This window comes from Hordeum vulgare, chromosome 4H (genome assembly GCF_904849725.1).
Source record: "Hordeum vulgare subsp. vulgare chromosome 4H, MorexV3_pseudomolecules_assembly, whole genome shotgun sequence".
Classification (NCBI taxonomy): domain Eukaryota; kingdom Viridiplantae; phylum Streptophyta; class Magnoliopsida; order Poales; family Poaceae; genus Hordeum; species Hordeum vulgare.
In genome coordinates this window covers 43,908,980-43,920,636 of record NC_058521.1, presented here as the reverse complement: position 1 = coordinate 43,920,636, position 11,657 = coordinate 43,908,980, and positions in this window count along the sequence as shown.

Here is an 11,657-nt window from a genome sequence, read left to right as displayed (position 1 = left end):
GACACCGCCTGGAACACCACAGCGTAATGGTGTGTCCGAACGTCGTAATCGTACTTTATTAGAGATGGTGCGATCTATGATGTCTCTTACCGATTTGCCGTTATCGTTTTGGGGTTATGCATTAGAAACAGCTGCATTCACTTTAAATAGGGCACCATCAAAATCCGTTGAGACGACACCATACGAACTGTGGTATGGCAAAAGGCCAAAGTTGTCGTTTCTTAAAGTTTGGGGATGTGATGCTTATGTCAAAAAGCTTCAGCCTGAAAAGCTGGAACCCAAAGCGGAAAAGTGCGTCTTCATAGGTTACCCAAAAGAGACAGTTGGGTACACCTTCTATCTCAAATCCGAGGGCAAAGTGTTTGTTGCTAAAAACGGAGCTTTTCTCGAGAAGGAGTTTCTCTCGAGAGAATTGAGTGGGAGGAAGATAGAACTTGACGAGGTTGTCGAACCTCTCATCCCTCTGGATGGTGGCGCAGGGCAAGGGGAAACCTCTGTCGTTGCGACGCCGGTTGAGGAGGAAGTTAATGATAATGATCATGAAACTCCGGTTCAAGTTTCTGTCGAACCACGCAGGTCGACGAGACCACATGCTGCTCCAGAGTGGTACGGTAATCCCGTCTTATCAATCATGTTGTTGGACAACAATGAACCTACAAATTATGAAGAAGCAATGGTGGGCCCAGATTCCAACAAATGGCTAGAAGCCATGAAGTCCGAGATAGGATCCATGTATGAGAACAAAGTGTGGACTTTGGAGGTACTGCCTGAGGGCCGCAAGGCTATTCAGAACAAATGGATCTTTAAGAGGAAGACGGACGCTGACGGCAATGTGACCGTTTATAAAGCTCGACTTGTGGCAAAGGGTTTTTCACAAGTTCAAGGAGTTGACTACGATGAGACATTCTCACTCGTAGCAATGCTTAAGTCCGACAGAATCATGTTAGCAATAGCTGCATTTTTCGATTATGAAATCTGGCAGATGGATGTCAAAACGGCGTTCCTTAACGGTTTCCTTAAGGAAGAATTGTATATGATGCAACCCGAAGGTTTTGTCGATCCTAAGAATGCTAACAAGGTGTGCAAGCTCCAGCGATCCATTTATGGACTGGTCCAAGCATCTCGGAGTTGGAACAAACGCTTTGATGAGGTGATCAAAGCATTTGGGTTTATACAAGTGGTTGGAGAATCTAGTATTTACAAGAAAGTGAGTGGGAGCTCTGTGGCGTTTCTAATATTATATGTGGATGACATATTGCTGATTGGAAACAACGTAGAGTTTTTGGAGAGCATAAAGGATTACTTGAATAAAAGTTTCTCTATGAAGGACCTAGGAGAAGTTGCTTACATTCTAGGCATTAAGATCTACAGGGATAGATCAAAACGCCTGATAGGACTTTCACAAAGCACATACCTTGATAAAGTTTTGAAGAGGTTCAAAATGGAACAGTCGAAGAAAGGGTTCTTGCCAGTTTTACAAGGTACGAGATTGAGTAAGACTCAGTGCCCAGCAACTGATGAGGATAGAGAGCATCTTCCCACCGTCCCCTATGCTTCAGCCATAGGTTCTATCATGTATGCAATGTTGTGCACTAGACTGGACGTTAGCCTGGCCATAAGTATGGCAGGTAGGTTCCAAAGTAATCCAGGAGTGGATCACTGGACAGCGGTCAAGAATATCCTGAAGTACCTGAAAAGGACTAAGGAGATGTTTCTCGTGTATGGAGGTGACGAAGAGCTCGCCGTAAAAGGTTACGTCGATGCAAGCTTTGACACAGATCCGGACGACTATAAGTCGCAAACCGGATATGTATTTATTCTTAATGGGGGTGCAGTAAGCTGGTGCAGTTCCAAGCAAAGCGTCGTAGCAGATTCTACATGTGAAGCGGAGTACATGGCTGCCTCGGAGGCGGCTAAGGAGGGTGTTTGGATGAAGAAATTCATGACGGATCTTGGAGTGGTGCCAAGCGCACTGAATCCAATAACCTTGTTCTGTGACAACACGGGTGCCATTGCCTTAGCAAAGGAACCATGGTTCACAAGAAGTCCAGACACATCAAACGACGCTTCAACCTCATCCGCGACTACGTCGAAGGGGAGGACGTAAATATATGCAAAGTGCACATGGATCTGAATGTAGCAGACCCGCTGACTAAACCTCTTCTACGGGCAAAGCATGATCAACACCAGAACTGTATGGGTGTTAGATTTATTACAATGTAATTCGCATGATGATGTGAGGGCTAGATTATTGACTCTAGTGCAAGTGGGAGACTGTTGGAATTATGCCCTAGAGGCAATAATAAATATAGTTATTATTATAATTCCTGTATCAAGATAATCGTTTATTATCCATGCTATAATTGTATTGAATGAAGACTCATTTACATGTGTGGATACATAGACAAAACACTGTCCCTAGCAAGCCTCTAGTTGGCTAGCCAGTTGATCAAAGATAGTCAGTGTCTTCTGATTATGAACAAGGTGTTGTTGCTTGATAACTGGATCACGTCATTAGGAGATTCACGTGATGGACTAGATCCAAACTAATAGACATAGCATGTTGATCGTGTCATTTTGTTGCTACTGTTTTTCTGCGTGTCAAGTATTTGTTCCTATGACCATGAGATCATATAAATCACTAACACCGGAGGAATACTTTGTGTGTATCAAAAGTCGAAACGTAACTGGGTGACTATAAAGATGCTCTACAGGTATCTCCGAAGGTGTTCGTTGAGTTAGTATGGATCAAGACTGGGATTTGTCACTCCGTGTGACGGAGAGGTATCTCGGGGCCCACTCGGTAATACAACATCACACACAAGCCTTGCAAGCAATGTAACTTAGTGTAAGTTGCGGGATCTTGTATTACGGAACGAGTAAAGAGACTTGCCGGTAAACGAGATTGAAATAGGTATGCGGATACTGACGATCGAATCTCGGGCAAGTAACATACCGAAGGACAAAGGGAATGACATACGGGATTATATGAATCCTTGGCACTGAGGTTCAAACGATAAGATCTTCGTAGAATATGTAGGATCCAATATGGGCATCCAGGTCCCGCTATTGGATATTGACCGAGGGGTCTCTCGGGTCATGTCTACATAGTTCTCGAACCCGCAGGGTCTGCACACTTAAGGTTCGACGTTGTTTTATGCGTATTTGAGTTATATGGTTGGTTACCGAATGTTGTTCGGAGTCCCGGATGAGATCACGGACGTCACGAGGGTTTCCAGAATGGTCCGAAAACGAACATTGATATATAGGATGACCTCATTTGATTACCGGAGGGTTTTCAGAGTTACCGGGAATGTACCGGGAATGACGAATGGGTTCCGGGAGTTCACCGGGGGGGCAACCCACCCTGGGGAAGCCCAAAGGCCTTGGGGTGGCACACCAGCCCTTAGTGGGCTGGTGGGACAGCCCAAGAAGTCCCTATGCACCATAGGAAGAAAATCAAAGAGAAAAGAAAAAAAAGGAGGAGGTGGGAAAGGAAAGAAGGACTCCACCCACCAAACCAAGTAGGACTTGGTTTGGGGGGGAGACCTTCCCCCCTTGGCTCAGCCGACCCCCTTGGGGCTCCTTGAGCCCCAAGGCACGGCTCCCCCTCTCCCACCTATATATACGGAGGTTTTAGGGCTGATTTGAGACGACTTTTCCACGGCAGCCCGACCACATACCTCCACGGTTTTTCCTCTAGATCGCGTTTCTGCGGAGCTCGGGCAGAGCCCTACTGAGACAAGATCATCACCAACCTCCGGAGCGCCGTCACGCTGCCGGAGAACTCTTCTACCTCTCCGTCTCTCTTGCTGGATCAAGAAGGCCGAGATCATTGTCGAGCTGTACGTGTGCTGAACGCGGAGGTGTCGTCCGTTCGGCACTAGATCGTGGGACTGGTCGCGGGACGGTTCGCGGGGCGGATCGAGGGACGTGAGGACGTTCCACTACATCAACCGCGTTCACTAACGCTTCTGCTGTACGATCTACAAGGGTACGTAGATCACACATCCCCTCTCGTAGATGGACATCACCATGATAGGTCTTCGTGCGCGTAGGAAAATTTTTGTTTCCCATGCGACGTTCCCCAACAGTTAGCTCCGAAACGACCTATAGTTAGCTAGGGTTCCACCTAGATGACATAATTAGCTTAGTTAGCTCCTAAATGGTCTATTTAATAAAACATGACCTATACTTAGCTAATTATCCTTGAAATGACATAATTAGCTCCAAAAAAAGGCATTCTTAGCCAATTTAGCCCGAAGAAGGGGATAAGAGGAGAAGAAAGAGGAAAAATGAAAGGAAGGAAGAAGAAGAAGAAGAAGAGAAGAAGAAGAAGGAGAAGGAGGAGGATAAGAAGAAGGAGAAGAAGGAGGAGAAGAAGGAGAAGGAGCTCCTCCTTCTCCTTCTTCTTCCTCCTTCTTCCTGCTTCTCCTTCTCCTTCTTCTTCCTCCTTCTCCTTCTCCTTCTTCTTTTATTCTTCTTATCCTCTTCCTTCTCCTTCTCCTCCTCCTCCTCCTCCTCCTTATTTTACTTCTTCTTCTCTTTCTCTTCTTCTACGTAGCTTAGACTCATCCAAGAAAGGCTAAATTGGCTAATTATCCTACAAAATGACATAATTAGCTTAGTTAGCTCCAAAATGACCTATTTAATAAAAAATGACCTACGGTTAGCTAAGTTCTCTCCTAGATAAACTAGGAGTGTCCAACATGGAATTCACAAAGTTGGTCAGCGTGCGGTTTTTCCTCTCAGCAATCCCGTTTGATTGGGGCGAATAGGGAGGTGTCCTCTGATGAATAATACCGTGTTCATCACAGAACTCATCAAATATTTTAGAGAAATACTCGCCACCACGATCCGACCTAAGACACTTGACCTTACTATCTAATTGATTTTCTACTTCAGCCTTATAGATTTTAAAGTAGTCTAAAGCCTCATCTTTAGTTTGCAACAAATAAACATAGCAAAATCTAGTAGCATCATCAATTAACGTCATGAAATATCTCTTTCCACCTTTTGTCAACACACCATTCATCTCGCACATATCAGAATGTATGAGTTCTAGAGGTGCCAAATTTCTCTCCTCGACTGCCTTGTGAGGCTATCGAGGCTGCTTAGATTGCACACAGCTATGGCACTTAGAACCTTTGGCAACAGTGAAAGTAGGAATTAAACTCAAGCTGGAAAGTCTACTCATTAAACCAAAATTAATATGACATAAACGCGAGTGCCACACATTAGCATCCGAATCCACACTGCCACAAATATGGTTTACTGACTTATTACAAAAATCCGATAATGAAAAGCGGAACAGGCCTCCGCACTCATACCCTTTACTGATAAATTGTCCAAACTTTGACACAACTACTTTACTGGACTACAAGACTACCTTAAATCCATCTCTGCAAAGAAGAGATCCGCTAATGAGATTCTTGTTCATAGTAGGGACATGTTGCATGTTCCTCAGCTGCACAATCTTCCCCGAAGTAAACTTCAGATCTACCGTGCCAACACCACGAACAGTAGCATGTGATCCATTCCCCATTAAGACGAAAGAATCCCGTTCGACATGATAAGAAGTAAACATAGAAATGTCAGCACACACATGAATATTAGCACCGTATCAATCCACCAACAAGGAGATTGAAAAACTGAAAGAACATACCGTAAATTACCATACCCATCAGTATTGCTAGCGGTCACCATATTGACATTCTTGGCCTTCCCTTTCTTGTCTGCACGATCTGGGCAGTCCAGAGAGAAGTGGTCGGGCTCTCCACAAGTGTAGCACTTTAGCTCAGCTTTGTTCCTCATCTTCTTCTTCTTCTTGAAAGAAGTAGTCTTGGTGGGAATGTTGAAGGCAGGTTTTCTCTTGGCCTTGCTCTTGCCATGGTGATGGTTTTTCTGCACCATGTTAGCGCTAGACTAACCTTCACCACCTCTCTCAGCAGTGTCATTAGCCCGAGCCTTGTACTCAACATAAGGAGACGCTATCAGGTTTTCAACTGATATCTCCTATCTCTTGTGTTTGAGAGTTGTGGCGAAATTCCTCCACAAGGAAGGTAGCTTCGCAATAATGCAGCCAGCCACAAACTTGTCAGGTAAGTCACACTTAGAGTGCTCAAGATCCTTAGCAATGCACAATATCTCATGAGCCTCTTCGATTACAGAACGGCTGTTAGCCATCTTGAAGTCATGGAAGCTCTTGATGACCCACAAGTATAGGGGATCTATCGTAGTACTTTCGATAAGTAAGAGTGTCGAACCCAATGAGGAGCAGAAGGATCTGACAAGTGGTTTTCAGCAAGGTAATCTCTGCAAGCACTGAAATTATCGGTAACAAGTAGTTGTGTGGTGAGATGATTCGTAGCAAGTAGCAAGTAACAACGGTAACAAAGGTGCAGGAAAGTGGCCCAATACCTTTTGCAGCAAGGGACAAGCCTGGACAAACTCTTATAGGAGGTAAAGCGCTCCCGAGGACACATGGGAAATTCTGTCAAGCTAGTTTTCATCATGTTCATATGATTCACGTTCGCTACTTTGATAATTTCATATGTCGGTGGACCGGCGCTTGGGTACTGCCCTTACTTGGAAAAGCATCCCACTTATGATTAACCCCTCTCGCAAGCATCCGCAACTATGAAAGAAAAATTAAGACAAAGTCTAACCATAGCATTAAACTAGTGGATCCAAATCAGCCCCTTACGAAGCAACGCATAAACTAGGGTTTAAGATTCTGTCACTCTAGCAACCCATCATCTACTTACTACTTCCCAATGCCTTCCTCTAGGCCGAAATAATGGTGAAGTGTTATGTAGTCGACGTTCACATAACACCACTAGAGGAAAAACAACATACAACATATCAAAATATCGAACGAATACCAAATTCACATGACTACTTATAGCATGACTTATCCCATGTCCTCAGGAACAAAAGTGACTACTCACAAAGCATAATCATATTCATGACCAGAGAGGTAATGAGTAGCATCAAAGATCTGAACATATAATCTTGCACCGAGTAATCCAACTAGCATCAACTACAAAGAGTAATTAACACTACTAGCAACCTTACAAGTACCAATCGGAGTCGCGAGACGGAGATTGGTTACAAGAGATGAACTAGGGTTTGGAGATGAGATGGTGCTGATGAAGATGTTGATGGTGATGAGTCCCCTTCAATGAGAGGAGTGTTGTTGATGATGATGGCGATGATTTTCCCCTCCGGGAGGGAAGTTTCCTCGGCAGGGTCGTCCTGACGGAGTTCTAGATTGGTTCTGCTCAAGTTCCGCCTCGTGGAGGCGGCGAATCCTCCGAAAAGCCTACTCTTCATTTTTACTGGAATGAAACCCTTCTTGTAGCAAAAGAGGGGGGCCAGAGGGCCAAGTGGGATCCCACAAGCCCCCTAGGCGCTGCCAGGGGGAGGCCGCGCCTAGCAGGCTTGTGGCTTCCAGTTGGCGCCCCTCTGGTACTTCTTCAACCCAGTATTTTTTATAAATTCCAAAAAAAATCCACGTTGATTTTCACGGCTTTTGGAGTTCTGCAGAATAGGTATCTCAAACTTGCTCCTTTTTCAGGCCAGAATTCCAGGTGCCGGCATTCTCCCTCTTCATTTAAACCTTGCAAAATAAGAGACAAAAGGCATAAGTATTGTACCGTGAAGTGTAATAACAGCCCAAAAAGCGATAAATATCAACATGAAAGCATGATGCAAAATGGACGTACCAACTCCCCCAAGCTTAGACCTCGCTTGTCCTCAAGCGAAAGCCGAGATCAATAAACATGCCCACATGTTTAGAGAGAGAGAGGTGTCGACAAAACAAGATACGAACATGCAGGCATAATGATCATAATTAGAACAACAATACCATCATATAATCTCTCATGCTAAGGTGACAATTCCTTCACAAAGTAAAGTATGGATCAAGAACCTTACCGAGAATTAACAACCGATAGCCTTTAGTCATTGAAGCAATTGCAATTAATCACAACATCGGAAAGAGTCAAATAAGATCTTGTAAAACAAATCCACATACTCAATCATCTTTTTGTCTTCTACAATTGCTACAACTCACGTGGTACTCACGAGATCAAAGTTTCAGTCGAACACAGAGAAAGATAGGGGTTTATAGTTTTGCCTCCCAACTATTTACCTCAAGGGTAATGGCAAGAATAATAATTTATGAATAGTTACCTCCAAATTGACATATGAATATAGATCTTTCCCTAGCATATGACATTAGCCAAGATAAAGGCGAAATAAGGAATTGGTGAAGATCACCATGACTCTTTCAAGGGAAAAAAGTAAAGGTACAAGATAGGCCCTTCGCAGAGGGAAGCAGAGGTTGTCATGCGCTTTTGAGGTTTCGATGTGTGTCCTCTTAGTGTGAAGGAACGTCACTTTATATTGCCTCCTGTGATAAAGAACTTTATTATGTAGTCTGTCGCTTTTATGTCTTCCTCATCACAGGTTCGTACAAAACTTATTTTCCACACACTAATAGATCAGACATATTAAGGGAGCAATTTTTATTGCTTGTACCGATGACAACTTACTTGAAGGATCTTATTCAATCCATAGGTAGGTATGGTGGACTCTCATGGCAAAACTGTGTTGAAGGTTTATGGATGCACAAGTAGTATCTCTACTTGGTGCAGAAGTTTGGCTAATATGAGGTGGAAGCAATCGTCACATGCTAAGGGATATCTAGTCATATAAGATTGTTCGGAACCAAGCAAACACAATTCATTATGTTGTCTTCCTTGTCCAACATCTAATTCTAAGCATGTAATAGTTTAGTGAGTGTTCATAATCATAGATGGTGTCAAAGATGATATATTTATATGTGAACCTCTCCTTCTCTATCACTTCCTATTAGTTGCAACAGTGACCAAGGTCTACGTTTGTCTACCCTCAACAATTTTCAATCATCATTCCTTTTATATGTGAAGACATCACTTCCCATAAGATCATTACATGATCTTTCATGCTTTTATTCTTTTATCATTCTTTTGATCATGGCATGAGGCAAGGCCCTTAACTAAGACACTCTTTATTATATGGCTCACGAGCTTGAATACATCGGGGGTGACACAAAGCAAAACTCAAGCCTAAAACACTAAGAACTTTATTCTACTAGAGAAAGATAAAACCAAAAAGGATCGAACTAAGAAAAGGTAAAGGAAAAAGATGTGATGGTGATACGATACCGGGGCAGCTCTCCCAAGATTGGCACCAGCCAAGGGGATTGGCCATACCCATGCTTAGTTGTCTTCCTTTGGAGGTGATGGTGGTGGAGTTGTTGCAACATGGGTTTGATCCTCTGTCTTCCAAGGCATAGGTGCTCCATCATGGAAAGATGACCGAGTCTCCGGAATCCTCCAATCTGCAGCCAACCGTATTGATTTAAATATATACTCATACTCACAGATTTGGTTCTGCAGGTCATAGATCTGGGCTTGGAGGTGATCAATTCTGTCATAGAGACTGGAGAGGTGCTTCCCGATGTCATTGGCATCGATCTTGTGCTTGTTGGTGAACTCCGTGATCATCATGTGGTTGGCGTTGAGTCCACGCTCCACCATCCCTTGGCACTTGAAGACTTGTTGATCCATTGCTTCGAGCCTCGCCTCCATGCTTCTGGTCTTCTTGGGCCCCTTAACATCACGGATGTGCAGCATACCCTCACGCATCTCGATAGATTGAGGGTGTTGCAGCACTACTGCGACGTAGGTATTGATGACCTTCCCAAAGATCTTGTCCTTCAGAGCTTTTGGGGACGCCACAGCGATCTAGATATGTCTGCACAACAGCTTGAAACGAAAACAGAGGAAATTTGCGTGATACGAGGGTCAGACCCTTTGGGAGAATATATAATTATTTTTTCCCGACCAGAAGGAGTACTCCGCAAGAAAACGGAGTCCGGGAGGCACACGAGGTGGTCAAAAGCCCCCCAGGCGCGGCCAGGGGGTGGCCCACGCCTGGCAGGCTTATCGCCTCCTCGTGCGCTTTCCGGACTACTTTAAATTTTCCTATTTTTTCAAAAATTCCAAAACGGAGGAAAAATCCTACTGAAAAAGTTTTGGAGTTTGGTTACTTACCAAATCACATACCTCTTTGTTTTCGGAGTCTGAAACAAGCTGATAAATATCCCTTATGCACTCCTCCGGAGTTATGGTATTGATAATATTGCTTTCAACATTTATGGGAGTACCTGAGATATAATGCTTGATTCTCTGCCCATTTACCACTCTCGGAAAATTACCTTCCGTGTTGTTGATCTTGATGGCACCGGAACGATATATTTCCTCAACAATGTAAGGACCTTCCCACTTGGAGAGAACCTTGCCCGCAAAAAATCTTAAACGAGAATTATATAGCAAGACATAATCACCTACATTGAACTCACGCTTTTGTATCCTTTTATCATGCCACCTCTTAACCATTTCTTTGAACAACTTGGCATTTTCATATGCCTGGGTTCTCCATTCATCAAGCGAGCTAATGTCAAATAACCTCTTCTCACCAGCAAGTTTGAAATCAAAGTTGAGCTCTTCGATTTCCCAATAAGCCTTATGCTCTAGCTCAAGAGGTAAATGGCATGCTTTACCGTACACCATTTTGTATGGAGACATGCCCATGGGATTCTTATAAGCAGTTCTATAAGCCCACAGTGCATCATCGAGCTTCTTAGACCAATTCTTTCTAGACCTATTGACAGTCTTTTGCAGAATTAATTTAATCTCTCTATTGCTTAGCTCTACTTGACCACTGCACTGAGGATGATAGGGGGACGCAATTCTACGGTTGACATCGTACTTAGAAAGCATTTTACGGAAAGCACCATGAATGAAATGTGAACCACCGTCGGTCATCAGATATCTAGGGACTCCAAATCTAGGGAAAATAACTTCTTTAAGCATCCTGATAGAGGTGTTGTGATCAGCACTACTAGTTGGGATAGCTTCTACCCACTTAGTGATCACTACTAGTTGCGCCATTAGCAACCCATCATCTACTTACTACTTCCCAATGCCTTCCTCTAGGCCCAAATAATGGTGAAGTGTTATGTAGTCGACGTTCACATAACACCACTAGAGGAAAAACAACATACAACATATCAAAATATCGAACGAATACCAAATTCACATGACTACTTATAGCATGACTTATCCCATGTCCTCGGGAACAAAAGTGACTACTCACAAAGCATAATCATATTCATGACCAGAGAGGTAATGAGTAGCATCAAAGATCTGAACATACACTACTAGGAAAAGGGCTATAGATAATATAGATACTAATGGCGCACCAGACAAGTGGTGCACCACTACTATATAGCAGTGGCGCACCATGTGCACGTGCGCCATTAGTGTGATGGACACTAATGGCGCACAACACACACGGTGCGCCACTACTAACAAACTTTTTTTCCAAAAGTACTAATGGCGCACCGGGGCAGAGTGCGCCATTACTAGTTTAACTAGTAATGGCGCACCACTCACCCAGTGCGCCACTACTATAAAAATTTTTTTTGCAAAACTACTATTACTCGTCACCTAACCTTCAAACCAACCCATGACTCCTCTCTTGATCCCCAACCCCAGTCTCAGCTGCCGACGGCCTCCTCTGCCCCAACCCCAGCCCCGCCGGCC